Below are 19,258 nucleotides of genomic sequence, written 5' to 3'. Positions count from 1 at the left end.
CCTCTGTGGATCCCATAGATACCGGGCAGCACTGCCTTTCCTCTTCTGTTCTGGTGAACAGAGAGAAAAAGCTGATCATTTGCCTCCCACCGAGATAAAAACGAAGGCATTCCCGGGCATAAATCATCATCATCATCATCATCATCATCATCTTCTTCTTCTTCTTCTTCTTCTTCTTCTTCTTCTTCTTCTTCTTCTTCTTCTTCTTCTTCTTCATCTTCTTCATCGTCGTGCCTTACAAAATTCACACAGGGTACATGAAAAACCAGGAAAGTTCAAGAAATTGTCACAGACCAGGGAAGTCTGAAGAGACATGACAAATCAATGTGATGTGGTACCCGGGATTGTATCCTGGAACAGAAAGAGGATGTTAATGGGAAAACTGGAGAAACCCAAATAAAGCCTGAAGTTTAGTTACTAGTGTTGTACCCACGTTGGTTTCTTAGTTGCGACAAGCGTACCCTGGTTATGCAAGTTAGGAGGGACTGGGTGAGGGGTACAGGGGAACTCTCTGTACTATCTTTGCAAATTTCCTGTAAATTAACATTATTCCCAAAGAAAAGGGCATTAAGAAAAAAATATATATATATAAAAGATTGTAGGAACAGTTTAAGAGCTTTTCACAAGTTCATTTAACTATGATCAGGAATTATCTATTGGTTACTATAGGTGATCTCGATATGAGTCAAGATAGAATTTAACCTTGGAATTTAAGTTAAATCTTTGCTTAGTCCGTATTTTGTCAAAATAAATTTGATTTTCTAATTTTTCTTTTTTTTAATATTGCTTTCCCTTTATTTTTTTTTCACACACACATACACTGTATTCTATTTTTACAAGAGATAATAAACTGACACCAAGCATTGTAAATGGATGACCACAACAAAAGCAACAATGATTGCAATTACCAAACACGAAACACTCTCATACTATGTCATAATATTGACATTCAGTCCAGGAATCCTCCACTGTAACAGCGCCTTTACTTTGCAGTGAAAATTGATTTGCATATTTTTTGCCTCTGAGTCCTTGTGGGATTTTTTTTTTATTCAAACAGAAAGTCACAAAAATTATAATCCTCATCAGTTCACTCAGTCCCATGTAATTAAAACTTTTTTTATCTTGATCTTTTGTTAGCACTTTTATGAATTCATCAGTTAAAAAGAAAGAAAGAAAGGAAGGGAGGGAGGGAGGCAGGGGGAGGGAGGAAGGAAGGAAGAAGATTCTTCTGCTGCCTTTACTCCCAGCTCGCCCCTGAACTTGGGGAACATGACCTCCTCAGTAGCATTTTGATGCTATTGCACTTTACTGAATGTCCCAGGGCAGCTGTCCTCTTCACTGGCTGCCCTTGGTCTTAGTGGTGAACTGAGCTCTGTTTTTCCCTTGAGTGGCTAGCAGTTTCATTGCTGGTGCCCCTGGGGGGAAATGGCCACTGCTCCAAAAGCCTAGGGAAAATATCTCCTCCCAGAATACCTTCTCTCCAGCTAACATAAGGCCAGGCCAGCAGGCTGCCCCATCTCAGGCAAGGGACAGACTCTCTGCAGAGCGCCTGTCCTCCCAGGGTGATGGCAGGAGGATGGGAGCTCCCTCCCCAGGCCATTCATCCACTTTCTCCTCTCCTCGATCTACAATTCATTCAGTCAGTCAGTCAGTCAGTGAGTCATTCACTCACTCTTTCTTTGTAGCGCTGGCCTCACATCATCTGCTTATTTATCTGTCTGTGGTCTGTCCCCCTACATTCAGTCCCCAAGGGCAAGGGCCCCTAGAAGACATTCTAGCTCAAGGTAGTTGCTTGTTAATGATTTTTCGAGTGAATGAATGCATGAATAGATGAACTCTCATTTTATTTAGCTAATCAAACATGTACTGAGCACCTACTGCATACACAATGCAGGATTAGGTCCAAATCGCTGCACAAAGATGCACCCCCCCGCCCCCCCAGGTTTAGTACTATACAAGAGGAGGCACAAGTAATTTGCCTCAGTGGTTAAAACAGAATTCAGCACTTTCCTATGCAGTTGAGAAGAGCTTGGTGGGCACCAAGGTGATCAAGGTGGGCTTCATGGAAGAGGTGAACTGATCTGGGATTTGTAGAGCAGTTAAGAGGTAGACCTTTCCCCTCTGCCCTCTGGCTTCCCTTGACTCACCCACATCCCACCAGTTGATTCCAGGCCACCTCCCTGTCCTGGCCCAGTATTTCCTCTTGCCACCAGCAGGCTGGGATTCTAGGCTTCTCCTCTGAGACCAGGGTTCAAGAAACCGGCTGCTCAGGTCTGTTGGGCCAGGCAGGGGTTTACCACAAAATCCAGGCACTTGCTCCTAAAACGTGAGTGCCTTGACAAGTAGGGAGGATGAGTGGGGATTGCCGGGACAGGATGGTTTCCTCCCAGCCAAAGAGAGGCAGGGCATGGCAGCCACGTGGGCAGGCATGAGGGGGGTTGTGGTTTGGGGGCAAAGGTGATTCTGAACTGCCCTGGGAGGCAGTTCTGGCCACACCCCATTCCCTTCATCTCCTCAGAGCCACAGAGAATGCCACCTCCCCACGCTCACGAGGCGGTCTCCAATGTGGCTGGCCTGCGGGGCAAGGGGAGAGGATGCAGGCTTCTGCAGAATTCTCTCCCCTGTGACAACCTGTGGGATCAAAAATGAGGTCACAGATAGTGGGACACGGGACATCTTGTGCTCCCTGGTGGGCTGCTCTGAGAGGGTCACAACATTCTATCTGTGCTATTCCTACCAAAAACATACACGCTGAAGTTAATCATGTGGAAGCAGCAGACAATCCCAAATTGAGGGACATTCTGCAAAACAACTGGCCTGCATTCCTTAAAAAAAATGTAGGTGTCCCGGATGACCAACAAAAAAAAAGAGAACTAGGTTAAAAAGACATGACAGCTGCATGTGGTGCTTTGATTGATCCTTGATTGGCTCCTGGATCAAAACAAACAAACAAAAAGAACCCTGTAAAAAACCACTATTGGGACAACTGGGGAAATCTAAGCAAGAACCACGGTTAGATAAGGGATTTATCAGCGTCAAGTGTTTTGAGTATGATCATTGTAGTGTGGTTGTATAGGACAGTGTCCTTGTTCTGAGAGTATGCCTGGTGAAGCATTTTGAGGTGAAATGTCATGATGTCAACTCTCAAATAGTTCTGAAAAAAATGTGTGTGTGTGTGGGTGTGTGTGATGAAGCAAAAGTGGTGAATACAGGTGAGGGGTACATGTATGTTCATTGCACCATTCTTGCAACTCTTCTGTAGGTTTGAAAATTCGTAAACAAAAAGTTTGGAGAAAATCCCTTGTGGAGCTGTCACTGGGAGCCTCCGATATCTGCTAGGAAAAATCAGCTTCCCCAAGGCCTGGGGCAGAAACCACAGAGTTATAGGCTCAAGGAGAGTCCCACCCACACACTCTGCCCAATTACAGTTCAAACTTTGCATGACCCACTGGGCTCCCTGTGTTCCGTACAGCACAGGGGCCAGCATGTACCAGGGACTCAGCACTTACCCAGGACCTACCCCATGCCAGGCCCTGTACTAGGCACCAAGACATCAAGCCCCTGCTCTTTCAGTGTGCACAGTTCATGGAGGGGTCAGCTCATGCCACTGCAGAGTATGTTCTGGGTACAGGAGTCCAAAAACACACAAACCAAAATGCAGGGGTCTCAGGGAAGACAGAAGCAGAGATTAGCAACAGCAGCAACCTCTGTGAACTGGGCGTTCCTAGGAGCCACGCACAGAGCTGGGCCTTCTCTGGACAACACTGTGTCTCCTCTTCACAATGGCTGACCATGCAGGAGGGATTTTTTTTTTTTTAACAAGGTGGAGACTCTGGCTCAGAGAGGTCACATCACTTGTCTAAAGTCACACAGCTAGAGGATGGCAGATCTGGAAAAGGAGGTGACGTGATCTCAGTCATGAAGAGGTTTGACAAACTGACTTATTTTTGGTTTTGTTTTTGTTTTTGGCTGCACCGTGCAGCATGTAGGATATTAGTTCCCCGACCAGGGATCGAACCCATGCCCCCGCAGTAGAAGTACGGAGTCTTAACCACTGGACCACCAGGGAAGTCCCCCCAAACTTAGTTTGTTGCTTGCCAGGCATGAAGGGACTGTCTGAGTGAAGATGTGGAGGGAGGAAAGTGTGGGCAGGGTTTCTCAGCTTTAGCACTAGTGACATTTGGGGCCAAATAAATCTCTGTTGTGCGTCTGTCCTGTGCGCTGCAGGATGTGTAGCAGCATCCCTGGCCTCTACCCACTGTATGCCAGTAGCCAGTAGCACCCTCCACCCCTCGTTGAAACAACTAAAAATGTCTCCAGACATTGGCAGACGTTTGTCTGGGGGCAAGATCCGTGCCGCTGAGAGCCACTGGGGTAAAGCAACTGCATCCTGCCCTAAGCTGAAGGGCAACTCTTGGCCTATCTCTGCTCCTGGCTGGAGGGCTGTGCCTGCTCTCTCCTGAGGTGGGCAGGCGGACAAACCCTGGTATGAACTCTACACTATCTCTGCGGCTGCACCCGGCTTCTCCTCCCACACTGTCCTCGCCTCCATTTCTGCCTTGACAGCTCTTCTTGGAGAGCCCAGTGAGCGGCAGCCCCCTGGGCCAGCTGAGAGTGGCCAGAGACAGGCCAGGCCCTGATCCTCACTTGCAGGGCCTAGGAAGGTCACCCCTTCCAGTGCCTCAGTGTCCCCACTTGTAACGCACAGACAAACACAACTGCTTTGAGGAATCCCAATGGATCACTGCTGTGGCCTCAGGGTTCCTGGCCAGGCCTAAATTCCAGACAGTGAGTGACAAAGCGGGGGCTCTTGCGCAGGGATCGTCCCCTCCACACCCACACAGGGCAGAGTTCTCTCTGCAGCCCAGATGGAAATGTTGTCCTTCAGACTTAAAAAGTCCCTGAGACCTTGGACAGTCAGGTCTCTAGGAATTCACCGTTAACAAATAAAGTACAGTCAGTAAGCAGTGGTATGGCCAAACTAGAGCGCCCCTCCACTGCAGCTGACCTGGACGCCCTGGCTTCCCCCAAGCCAGCCACTGTGTACTGTGTGTTATTTTGCCAGCTGCTGCATTAGCCTTTAAAAGTATTTGGAGACTTAAGATGAACTACATTTCTTGCAAAGTATATTCCTTTCTGTATCACAGAAATTATTTTATGGAAATGTTAGCACTTCTGTACCAATGTTGATTAAAATTAAAAATTAAAAAAAAAAAAAAAGGTTAACACTCTCCTAATGAAGAACCTCCAGGAACCTCCTCCCCACCTCCCATCTGCCACCCGCCTCTGCTATACCGGCCATTAGATATTTTGGCTATTTCCTCTTCACTCCCTCCACCATTCAACATTTATTGCAAACCTACTATGAGCCAGGTCCTATGCTAAGTGCTGCCCTCAATGTGTTCCTGGGTCTGTAGGAACTAAAGAGACAACCAAACATCAAAGATTCACGTAGCACAGCAGTTGTAAAGTAGAGGCCTGTACAGAGTCCCCTGGGGGCACTATGGAGGTAGGAAAGGTCTACCTGTGGAGGAGTCTCAGAGGACTGGGTCTTGAAGGATAAGTGGAAGATCGTAGTGAAGGACAAAGGGGGAAGGGAATTCCCGGAAGAAGGACCAGCATGTGCAAAATCAGAGCTCATCCATAGGATGTGGAGAGAAAATGTTAGAACTTGTATTTATATTAAGTTCTAGTCTCATGCTTTTTTATTTTCTATTTTATAGACATATTAACATAGTGATACATATATGGTTTTTGTTGTTGTTGTTGTTGTTTTTGGCTGTGCTGCAAGGCTTGTGAGATCTCAGTTCCCCAAACCAGGGACTGAACCTGGGCCACAGCAGTGAAAGCCAGGACTCTTAACCACTAAGCCACCAGGGAACCCTCCTGGTTTATTTTTTAATATATGTATTTTGAGGCCCACCCCTCTCACATTTTCTACTGATGCATGATCAAAACTGTTGCCAAGGCTGGCTTTAGACATGTTGTGTTTGAAGGGCCTGTGAATGTCCAAGAGGTAATGTCTAGGCTTGGAGCTAGATGAGGGTGTGGGTTAGGGAGATAGCCTTGGGTGCTGGGGGTGAGGAAGGGAGAGGGGTTTAGATTGTGTGTTTACAGAGACAAGGCAGGGTGGAGGAAGGAGCAAGTGGTTCTCAGCCTGACTGAATCTGGGGAGCTTTTAAAAAGCACTCACTCCCAGCTCCTTTGATTTAATGGGCCTGGAGTGAAGCCCAGTCATCATCTTCTTTTAAACTCCGCAAGTGATTCCAATTGCAACCAGAGTTGAGAACCACTGCCCTAGATCAGTGTTCTTTAAATTTTCATGCTGTGTATCCCCTAAAAGAATTTTGGAAAACTACATACTTTCATATTTTTAAGTTGACATCTAAATTTTTTATCATAATTTTAATAGCTGTAAAAATATAATTTCCTGCATGTTGTATATATTTTCTTCAGAACCTCAGGGTTGCAGATTTGGTTTATTTAATTTATGGGAAATGTCTGCCATATAAGCTAATTGGCAAAGCCAGAATTCATCGTCAAGTCGGTCAGCCCAATCAGACTTACTGTCAAAAGAAAATCTGGATTCATTTTTCAATTCAAATAAATGTGTTAATACATAGCCTCGTGACAACCATCTCACTTTCATATTCTAGTTCTAAGTTAAATAGTGCACAGAGCCTTGTCACCTAGAATTTGTCCCTTAGATGGAATAAGATGCTGCCCCTTCAATATTTATAGCCAATGCTCTCTGTGCTTTGTTGAGGGGGATCTCTCCCTCAGAAGTGTGCACTCTCTAATTGCTCCTTTGTTTGGGTCTGTAGTGGTCTGCACTTGTCTAAATGATGGACCATGGTCCAACTGAGATTGAGTGAAAGGTAAGCCTTACTTGGAAAGGTAAGTGAAGTGGAAAAGGACAACTGGCTTGATGTTTGACTGCAGAAGCAAATAGATTCATTTTAGAAAAAGAGGACAGAGAGAAGTTGAGGATCTGGAAGTTAATACCTCTGAAGTTGTTCATGATAGATCCATACATATGGTAACTTGACTTACAATAAAGACACCTATGCAATTCTGGGGAGGAACCAATGCTTTTTTCTCTGCATACTCATAAGGGAAAAAAATCAGCTCTGACCCCTTCCCCCACCATACACATTAACTCAACGTGGGTCATAACCTAAATGTGAAACTAAACTAATAAAACCCTTGGAAGAAAACATGGGAGGAGATCTTCATGATAAGGCAAAGATCTTTTAAGTAGGACATAAAAGGCACTTACTAGGATTTTTTCTAATTGGTAAATTGAACTTCATTAAAATAAAAACCTCTGCTTATGAAAAGATGTCATTAAGAGAGCGAGAGGGCAAGAGAAGATTTTCACAGTACATATCTCTGACAAAGGACTCATGTCCTGAATATATAAAGATCTCTTCAAATCAATAAGAAAAGGACAGCCAAACCAACAAAACTTTGGGCAAAAGACTTGAAAAAGAGGCTATTGAAAGCGCCAGTAAGCATATGAAAAGACACTCAACACCATTAGTCATTAGGGAAATGCAAAATAAAACCTCAATTAGATTCTGTGATACTCTCATCAGAATGGTTAAAATTAAAAAGACCAGCAGCACAAAGAGTTGTCAAGGATACGGAGCAGCTGGAGCTCTCATACATTGCTAGTGGGAGAATAAATTGGTAAAAACCATATATACCCCTACCCTATGTCCCAGAAATTCCACTCCTAGCCATATATCCAAGGTGAGATAGTAGCTGCAGTTCAATCAGTGTGCAGGCAATAAGGGGATATGATGTTGTAGAAAATTTAGGACAGTGATAAAAATGACTAAAAGTCAATCTGCTTTATTGTCACCATGTACCAGGACCAGAAATTCTAAACAGTGTCAGTTATAAAATATCCTTCCCCCTAGAACATCTTTTCTTGGTCTAAGTTCTAAACAATTGCTGCAATTACCATTGAGTTACATATATATATATATATATATATATATATATATATATATATGCTTCAAATTAGCACATTTATAGTACCTACCCTTTCTTCTTTTTGGCTGTGTTGGGTCTTCGTTGCTGCGCCCAGGCTTTCTCTATTTGCTGTGAGTGGGGGCTACTCTTCGTTGTGGTGCATGGGCTTCTCATTGCGGTGGATTCTCTTGTTGCAGAGCATGGGCTCTAGGTATGCGGGCTTCAGTAGCTGTGGCTTGCGGGCTCTAGAGTGCAGGCTCAGTAGTTGTGGCGCATGAGCTTAGTTGCTCTGTGGCACGTGGGATCTTCCCGGACCAGGGATTGAACCCGTGTCCCCTGCAGTGGCAGGTGGATTCTTAACAACTGCGCCAACAGGGAAGTCCCTATAGTACTTATCCTTTAATAAGCATTGCATTGTACATGGAAGTTAATTTAGAGAATGTCCAGATACACACTTGGCCCTCAACACACATGAATTCTCTGTGTTTATTTATTTAGTGAGGTTTTTATTGTGGCAAAATATAAATACTCTAAAATTTATCATTTTTAAAAAATTATTTATTTATTTGGTTGCCCTGGGTCTTAGTTGTGGCAGGCAGGCTCCTTAGTTGTGGCTTGCCGGCTCCTTAACTGCAGCATATGGGCTCCTAAGTTGTGGCATGTGAACTCCTAGATGCAGCATGCATGTGGGATCTAGTTCCCTGATCAGGGATCGAACCCAGGCCCCCTGCATTGGGAGTGTGGAGTCTTAACCACTGCACCACCAGGGAAGTCCCTAAAATTTGCCATTTTAACCATGTTTAAATGTACAATCCAGTGACATTAATTACATACACGATTTTGTGCAACCATCACCACCACCCATCTGCAGAACTTTTTCATCTTCCCAAACTGAAACTCTATTAAACATTAATTTTCCATTACAACGTTCCCTTATCTCTTGGTAACCTCTAATATACTTTCTGTCTCTATGGATTTGCCTATTCTAGGTACCTCATGTAAGTGGAATCATATAGTATTTGTCCTTTTATGTCTGACTTATTTCACTTAGCATAATGTTTTCAAGGTTCATCCATGTTGTCACATTTATGAGAACTTCATTCCTTTTTATGGCTGTGTATTGTTCCATTGTACCTGTATTTATTTTGAGAGTAATTTCATAAAGATTCAGAATCATTCAAGCTTTTTCAAGTCACAGTTCCTCTCTCCATTCCCCGTGGTATTACATATTCCTGCACCTAACCATATATTTGAAATAAATAACGGTAGCACAATGATTTTAAAGACAAAGAAGCAGAACTTAAGTTAATTTAATTCTATCACTTTATGTGATTATTGGCTTTCTTTTTTTCTTTTAGCTGGGCCGAGCAGCTTGTGGGATCTTAGTCCCCCGACCAGGGATCAAACCCAGGCCCTGTGAATGAAAGTGCCAAGTCTTAACCACTGGACTGCCAGGGAATCCCCTATTGGCATTTCTGTGTTTAAAATTTAATACAGTAAAACAGTATAAACTGGTCTATGTTTTTTGTCTCCTTTAAAAAAAAGTTAACATACTTAAAAAATATTAATCCTTTTTGGGGGGTTATGGTAATATTTATTTTATTCTTCATTTTTTTACTGGTGTGATGACATATACATGAAGCACAATAAAATTAAAATGTCATTTTCTGTGTTGTTTTTCTTGTCATCATTATTATTATTATCAATTTCATTATTATTGCTAAAAATAATTTTGTTGTATAGAGAACTGGAAGCATTAAAAATATCCATTCCAAGTGTCCAATATTCTAGGTATGCCACTGGACATACTAAAGAAAAATGAATGAGTATGTCCACCAAAAAATATGTATTATACAGAATGTTCATAGCAGCTTTGCTCATAAAAACCTCGAACTGTAAATAACTCAAATGTCCATCACTTAGATAATGGATAAATAAATTGTGGATTATTCACACAATGGAATACTACATAGAAATTTTAAAAGAACTAACTACATATACATGCAACCATACAGATGTCTCTCACAAACGTAAACGAAAGAAGCCAGGCACAAAAGACTCCATTTCTATAAAGTTCAAGGACAGGCAAAATTAACTGATGGTGAAAGAAGTCAGGAATATGGTTACCTTGGGGAGGGGGTGGCAGTTATTGACTGGGGATGGCAGATACCTAGACGTATATACTTATAAAAATTTATCAAGCCTTACACCTGTGATCAATGCATTTCACTATATGTAAATTATTCTTCAATACAAAAGAAAAAAATGTTAGCTCCAAAAGTTCAGGGATTTTTGTCTGTTTTGCTCAACTCTATCCTCAGAGATTAGAACAGAGCCTGACACATGGCAGCACACAGTAAGCACTGAATGAACTTAAGATTGGTCTTATTACACCATCATGTAAGTCTTGCAAGGTTACATTTACTTGTCTATCTCCCCCAGTGGATTTCTGGCCTTGGGGATCAGGGACCTGGTGGAGTGAGGCTGTGCCTGGGATTAGGGTGGTTTGACGATCTGGGTACCTTTTTTTCCTCCAGTTCCCTTTACGGGAAGGTAGGTTGGGCTCTGAAACTGGAGAGCATTCAGGATGTGCTCTAAGGACTTTGAGATGGACCATCAGTGATAATAGAATAAAGGAAAGAGAGAAATAGAGACATCTGTAGCTACACTGACCCCAACATCCTTCGTATCCCCCTACCTTAGACCACACTCCGTGGGCCCTGCTCCTTCAGCCCGTGGTCCCTCTTTCCCTGCTGGCCCTGGTGGAAGGTCTCCGCAGGCAGCAGCTGTAGATTCTGCTCCATCCTGCCCCATCTGATGAAAGCCCCTTCCAACCTTATTCCATCTTTTCTGAATTAGCCTCCATGGTGGACGCTCCTTTCTCACTGACTCCAGCAATTTCCCTCCAATCCATCTCTCTCTCTCTCTTTTTTTGAATATAATTTATTGGCAAAAAAAAATTTAAATCATACAGCCATGCATGTTTACTTTTTCTCCTTTCTTTAAACAGTTTCAGTGGGTCTCTCTCTTTGCCCTTGTTCCAAACCTCTCATCCTGGTCTCCAGCTCCCATGACTGAGCTTCCACGGTGACTCATACTGACCCTGATCTCTTCAAGGTCTATGTTCGCTTGGAACATCTTTTAAAACTAGGAAAATTTGGAGAGGGTAGTGGCTTTATCCACATGGACTAATCACCCCTGAATGGGTCTTTTATCAAATTATGGTCCAAACATGGCAAGTGGATCAGGACACCCAAGAGGGGTCCTTGGCAGAGGTGAAAGTAGTGAGAAAGATCCCCAAACACATTCCTGCTCTCCCACACTTTTGCTTAAAGTGGTTCCAAGTGCTTAACAATGATGGAGAGACAAACCTAATCACATCTTTCTAGAAGGTCTGGGTCTAGAGCTGAGAGACCACTTTTTAAATCTTTGCTTATAATAAAAAGAACACTGGATTAAATGCAGCAGAAAGGATCTGGGCTTAAAATAAGAAAAGTACTGCCAAACTGATGGTGAGAACTTCAGAACCTGGGCATGACCCAACAGGAGCAGTTGGGCCAGCTCCTTCCAGGAAGTCCTGACCACAAAGACAAGTGCTGATTCAGTTGCATTTATGGAGTGAAACTAAGCCAAGCTCTGTAGTCAGGGCTGCTGCCATTGTAGGGCCAGGTAGGCTGGGTTGCCAGGGAGGCAGTGGCATGAGATGGCCAAGGAGACTGCCCTGGCCAAAGAGGGTTTCTGGGCAGGGCTGGTTCTGTGGAGCAGGAGGGCCACTCAGGAACCTGAAGCTACAACAGACTTGCCCATGAGGGTTGAGTTCTTGCCCATTTTCTTTCCTGATCAACTCTTCCTCATTTATCAGGATCCACCACAGGTATACCTCCTTCAGAAAACCCTCCCCTAGGACTCTGAGTTCACAGCAGTGAACTCTGGGACTTGGCTACTTCCTTCTACAGACTGTAGGTCTCTTGAGGGGGGACAGAGGGTGATTCATCATTGTGTCCCTTGTGCTTGGCAGGTGCTTGGAGATGTAGAGAAATGAGAGAAGGAAGGAGGAAGGAATGGAGGGGAAGAGAAAAGGAAGGAGGATGAGGGGAAGGGAAGGATAAAGGAACTGAAGAGGGAGAGAGGAAGGAAGAGAGAGGGAGGGAAGAAGGAAGGGAGGAGGGCTGGAGGGAGGGACTCCTGCACCCAGAGCTTACACAGATGCCCAAGGCTCACCCCTGCTTGACGGTCAGTGGTTTATCAACAGCAACACTACTCTAGGCTTTGCAGCAGCTGGAACTTGGGCTGCTACCTATTTCCTGCCCCATGCAGGCCCAGCCCAGGGAGAGGGGTCAGGCAGGCTGGTGGTTGCTGAGCATCAGAGCTTGGGACTATGGGGGGTTGGGATGGGCACAGCCTGACAAGTGAGCGTGGACAGCTCTGGGGGCCAAGGGACAGCTTGGGAACAGACAGGACCGGCAAATTCTTATTAGGTCTAGTTCTTGCTCATTTCTATTTGATTCACGTGATTTCAGAGCTGTGTTCTTAGAGGGAAATGTGCTTTCGTTTAATTTTAATGTTTTCCACAAAATGACAATAGCATTATTGTTCTCCCTGAATATAAAGGAAAGAAAGCTCATGATTACCAATGCAAAGGAAAGAATACAAAAATGACCTAAAATCCCAGAGATAACTATTGTCAACATTTTGCTGCATATCATTCTAGAATTTATATATATATTTATATTTATATATTTGTATGTTAAAATATATAAAAGATTTTTTAAAACAAACAAAAATGGAATCACACTGTACATAGTGTTTTGAAACTTCCTTTTTTTCCATCCAATAATGCCTATGAACACTTTTCTGTATTAATAAATAAAATTTCACATCATCATAGTGGCTGCAAATATTTTAGTAAATGAAGGTACATAATTTATTTATTTAACCTCTTTGAACATTTAGAGTTTTCCCCCCATTTTTTTTTCACTGTTAAAAGCAAGTTTTGGGAAAACTTAGTTTTAGCCCTTGTCATTTGAAAAAAAAAAACACACAAGTATACTATAAAAGACAGCTGATTTTGAACTACAAGTTTTAGAAATAACTTCTTTGATAATTAGCAGCAGTATCATTCAAATCCGACCTTGTGGGGAAAACAAAGAATTGGGCAATAACTGAGATTGAGATAATTGACAGTGAGCTGTGGAAAGGGAGACGTTTCATCCTGAAACAGGACTTTTTTTTTTTTTTTTTTTTTTTTTGCATCAGTAGACCTCTCCAAATATCGTTGTTTTGAACAAGCTGTTGCCTGTAATCATTCCATCTACCAATCTCTTTTTGTAATTGTACCCTTTCAGGGCACCCCTGGTAAGTGTTAGTTTGTCAACAAACACTAGGGATCCCTCCCTGTTCCAAGCACTGTGCTAGGCTCTGGGGATGGAGCAGTGAGCAAGACCCACCCACATCTCACTCCCTGTCAGGCTTAGTGGCAAGGCCTTCAGTAAAGACAGGCTGGGTCTCTAAGAGTCAGCCTTCTCCCCTCCTTCTGTGGCCCGGAGCAGCAGCTGGGATCAAGGAGTTCCTGGGTGCTGACTCCCTGCTACCCCCTCCCTGGGAATGAGAAAACGCTCCTCCTAAACAGATGAGGATGTTGGAGTCCCCTGCCTCCTCCTCGCAGCTGCTCCAGATAACCTGCCCCTCCCCGGATGCCACTGCCCAGTACATACACCTTCAGGCACAGGGTGTTGGTATTGTTATTGAGATCAGGCAAGTTTCGGATTTGTTTCCAGTAGGCTAGAAGAGAGCTTAAAGGTCACCTTGTTCAACTGACCTGGCCCACTGAAGACTGAATTTTCTCTCTGATCTCTACCTTAGGTGGCAAGAAGCACTTTACCTCTCAAGGTGGCCCAATTACTCACTAGATACTGCTGTTTAGTAATCTATTCACTCAAATGGTGCATATTGAGTGCTAGGTACTGAGTGCTTACTATGCGCTAAGAAATAAATCAGTGAATAAACAGACAAAAATCTCTGCTCCTATGAATCTTACCTTCTAATGGCATGGAGTGGGGAGGACAGACATTAAACAAAATAGGTAAATTACAGAAAGCTAGAAGGTAATAAATGCTCTAGCAAAAAAAGTGGGAGGAAGAGTGTGCTAAAATGGATCAGGATGGCAAGGACTGGATTGCAATTTTAAATAATATTAAAACATTAATGTGTTATTAGTTAATAATAACTGATAAATGTTAACTAATGAGTGAGCTTATTAGCAAGGTCACAGGATACAAGGTCCATATAGAAAAATTAAAATTATTTCTATACATTATCAATAAACAATTGAAAATTGAAAAAAAAAACATTTTAAAGCATTATTTACAGTAGCACCAGAAAACAGGAAATACTTAGGTAGAAATCTAACAAAATATGTGCAAGATCTGTATGCTAAAAATTACAAAACACTGATGGAAGAAATCAAAGAAAACCTGAAATATAGAGAGGTACATCATGTTCATGGGTTGGAAGACTCAATAAAATTATCCCCACACTGATCTGTAGATTCAATGTAATTCTAATAAAAATTCCATCAGAATTTCTTGTAGAAATTGACAAGCAGATTTTAAAGTTTATTTGGAAAGGCAATGGAACTAGAATATCAGAACAATTTCAAAAAATAACAACAAAGTTGGAGAATTCACATTAATTTCATGACTTACTCCGAAGCTATAATAATTAAAACAGTGTAGTACTGGTGAAAAGATAATATAGATCAATTGAACAAAATAGAGTGCAGAAATAGACCAAGACATATATGGTCAATTGAATTTTGACAAAGCCGCAAATGCATTTCAATGAGGAAGGGATAAACTTTTCAGGATTGGTACTAGAACAATTGGATATCCATATAAAAATAAAAAACCTCAATCCATACCTCATGTTACTTACAATATTTAACTCAAAATGGATTATAGACTTAAATGTAAAACCTAAGACTATAAACTTTCTCAAAGAAAATAGGAGGAAATCTTTGTGACTTTGCGTTAGGCAAAGATTTCTTAAATATGATGCTAAAAGCATTACCTGTAAAATTTTTTTTCTTTTTTGCTAAATTGTGCTTCATCAAAATGAAGAACTGATTTTTGAAAGATGTTCTTAAGAGAATGAATAGATAAATGACAGACTTGAAGAAAATATTTGCAAGTTACCTATCTGAAAAGGGACTTGTATCTGAATATAGAAAGAACTCTCAAAACCCAAAATACAATTCCTCAAAAATATTAAAAGTAGAATTACCATATTAACCAGTAATTCCACTTCTGGGTATATACCCCATAGAAATGACAGCAGGGTCTTGAAAAGGTATTTGTACACCTGTGTACATAGCAGCATTATTCACAATAGCCAAAAGGTGGAAGCAACCCAAATGTCTGTTGATGGATGAATGGATAAACAAAATGCGTATGCATACGATGGAATACTACTCAGACTTAAAAAGAAAGGAAATTCTGACACATGCCACAACATGGATGAACCTTGAGGACATTTTGCTCACTGAAATAAGCCAGTCACAAAAAGACAAATACTGTACTGTTCCACTTACACGAGGTACATAGAGTAGTCAAATTCAGAGACAGCAAGTAGAATGGTGGTTGCCAGAGGCTGGGGAAGAGGGAAATGAGGAGTTCTTGTTTAATGGGTATAGAGTTTCAGTTTTGCAAGATGAAAAAGTTCTGGAGATGGCACAACAATGTGAATGTACTTAACACTACTGAACTATACACTTAAAATGGTTAAGATGGTAAAAAAAAAATTATTTCTTAAAGCAAAATATAGCAACAGATAAATCTATAAAATGTGCATATTCAGCCCCTAGACACTGAGCAGCCTTAGTAAAGCCCTGGTTTATACAAAAGCCACAAACCAGCTGCCCTTGGAGCAAATCCAGACAATTGATATACTCTGTCTTCCACAGTGCCAACATTTAAAAACAGGAGATTTCTCATACATTTCTTTTTTTTTTTTAGATTTCTAGCTTCTCTTGAAATATTGGAAGAAGTGGCCCTGCTGACCTCTTATTCTGTGTGGCAATAAATTTACACAAGTGCCCACTCAGAGCTCTTCACCCAGTACATTACCTGCCTGGTCACTCACTGTAGGCATCTGAATTTGCCATCCCTGTTTTGATCTTTATCCCTGATGGGCTTGTGATCTGTAGCAGGTATTTGTCATTCTTTTTGGCTGACCAGCATTTGAATCTCCTTCCAATGTTTGAGGAAAGTCCTTTCTGATGAGGCATTATAGAAGTGGAAAATTCCAGGTACATTCCCAGTTTTCCTGGAAGTTTGGGAGCTGACCTAGTACCACTCATCAGGAGCATCAGCCTCAGACTTGGAATTGGAAGCAAAGTAGCAGGGATAGTGCACAGCTCATTTTGATGATGGGTGGTAGCTGCAGCAGTGACATATACAGTCTCTAGGGTTGTCATGGCCACAGTTCTTGTGGTATGTCCAGTGGTGGTGGTCCAGGGGGTGTCTAGGGCCTGTGATGGTCTTCCCTGGATTAGTCCCATAATGTGATTTTGGTCATTGATCCCGTGAAGTCTCTAAGCCTGATTCTCTAATCCCACATGAATTTAAGGAAGGATTTCTTCCTTCTTTCCTTCCTTCCATCCAATTCTGAGATCTACCCACAAATATGTAAATAAATTCCTTTCTTGCCTAACTCAATTGGAGTCAAGGGCACTGGTTGATGTAGTAGCTGGGACTTATTAAAAGAGAAGTCCCTGGGAATTCTCTGGCAGTCCAGTGGTTAGGGCTCAGTGCTTTCACTGCCGTGCACTGGGTTCGATCCCTGGTCAGGGAAGGACGAAGTTTCCGCAAGCTGCACAGCGTGGCAAAAAAAAGAGGGAGAGAGAGAGAGAGAGAGAGAGAGAAGTTCCTGAGAGAAGACCCCATGGACTAGCTCTGTTAAACAACCTTCCTCCCTACAGCCTGGTTGTTTACCTTTTCTTGGATCCCCTCGCATACAAAATCTGTGGAATAACTATTATTTTCCCCCAGTTCCTTGACATAATTTGAATGGATCTCATTTTCCTAAAAGGAAAAGCATCCTATGAGAACAGAGTCCTTCTAAGGAACAATTCAAATGAAGAAAAAGCCAAACAAGGCTGTCCACTGCAGTGTTACTTCTAATAGTGGAAAACTGGGAGGCAACTAAGTGTCCAACAATGAGTGACTGATTAAATAAATCCATATGTGTTCTCCAGGTGAAATATTACAAAGGCCATGAAAATGGTCTCTGGCAGCAAGGAAATGTTTATGAAACAATATGAAATGAAACTTACATAACATTTGTTTACAAAATAGAACTATATATTCCTATGCTGAAGACTGGAAACTATAGAAAAATAAAAACAGCCTTGTCAGAGTGGTGGAATTTTTTCTTTTAAAATTTCCTTTTAAAGTTGTTTCTGACAATAAGTTCTTAAAAGGAAAAAGAGTTTCTTACTACTAGATCTGCCCTGCAGGAAATGCTAAAGGAAAAGTGCTTCAGATGGAAATGAAAGGTCATTAGACACTAACTTGAAATCGTGTGAAGAAATAAGATCTCTCCTAAAGATAAATACATGGACAATTATAAAAGCTAGAATTATTATAATTTTGGTTTGTAACTCCAGTTTTTTTTCTATATGATTTAAGAAACTAGTACATTAAAAAAATTGTAAGTCTATGGTTTTAGACACATAATGTATAAAGATGTACTTTTCTAACATCAATAACTGAAATACAAGAGAAGACAGTAATACAAGAAATGAGGGCCAAAAGAGTCAAAAGGCATACAGAAAACAAATAGCAAAATAACAAAAGTATGTCCCTCCTTAGCAGTAATTTCTTTAAATGTAAATGGATTAAACTCTTGAATCAAAGGACAGATATTGGTAGGATGGCTTAAAAAAAAATGATCCAATTATATGTTGTCTTCTAGAGACTCACTTTAGATCCAGAAACACAAATAAGTTGAAAGTGAAAGGATGGAAAAAGACATTCCATGCAAATAGTAACCAAAAAAGAGCAGGAGTGGTTATACTAATATCAGACAAAATAGGCTTTAAATCAAAAAAGTTTATAAAAGGCAAAGAAGGAATTATCTATCAGTAAAAGCTTTAATATAGCAAGAAGGTATAATAATTATACACATATATGCATCTAATAACAGACCATCAACATATATGAAGCAATGGAATATTATTTAAGCTTACAAAGAAGGAAATTCTGACATATGATACAACATGGGTGAATCTTGAAGATATTATGCTAAGTGAAATAAGCCAGACACAAAAGAACAAATACTGTATCATTTCACTTGTATGAGGTACCTAAAATAGGCAAATTCATAGAAACAGAAAGTAGAATCACAGTTGCCAACGGCTTGGAGAAGGGAGGAATGAGGGGTTATTGTTTAATGGGTACAGGTTTTTAGTTTGGGAGGATGAAATACATTCTGGAGATGGATGGTGGTGATGGTTGCACAACAATGTGAATGTGCTTAATACCACTGAGTTGTACACTTAAAAATGGTTGAAATGGTAAATTTTATGTTATGTATATTTTAATAACAGCTAAAAATAAAATTTAAAAATCTAAAAGGAAATTTAAAACCTATGGGACCATATACAAGGCACTATTAAGATGAGTATCTGGAGTGGAGGTGGGGAATAAAGTGAGAAGTAGGTGGATAGGGAAAAGTAGTGGGAGGGAGACTTTCACTGCGTTCCTTTTAATACTCTTTCAATGAATGTATTGCCTATTCAAAACACTGAAAATAGAATAAAAAATTTTTTAAGAGAAAGTTCTTTCTGATGTTGAGCAAAAGTATGTCCGGGCTTCCCTGGTGGCACAGTGGTTGAGAGTCCGCCTGCCGATGCAGGGGACACGGGTTCGTGCCCTGGTCCGGGAGGATCCCACATGGCGCGGAGCGGCTGGGCCCGTGAGCCATGGCCGCTGGGCCTGCACGTCCGGAGTCTGCTCCGCAGCAGGAGAAGCCACAACAGTGAGAGACCCGCGTACCGCAAAAAAAAAAAAAGTATGTCCATGTTGAACAAATCAAATCCTCCTCTAAATGACAGCCCTTTAAATCCTTAGGACAGTATTCTGCTCCCTCTGAGCATCTGCTTCAGCTCTCTGTTCCTCCCTCTCAGTACTGGGGGCACCAATCACTACAGAGGGGTGTCTGAGTCGATGGGCCCTCTGGTGGACACTTGTGGTTTGGGGACCTCCAGCACCTACTCCAC

This window comes from Mesoplodon bidens, assembly GCF_964165515.1.
Source record: "Mesoplodon bidens genome assembly, chromosome: 3".
NCBI lineage: Eukaryota > Metazoa > Chordata > Mammalia > Artiodactyla > Ziphiidae > Mesoplodon > Mesoplodon bidens.
This window is presented reverse-complemented; position numbering follows the sequence as displayed.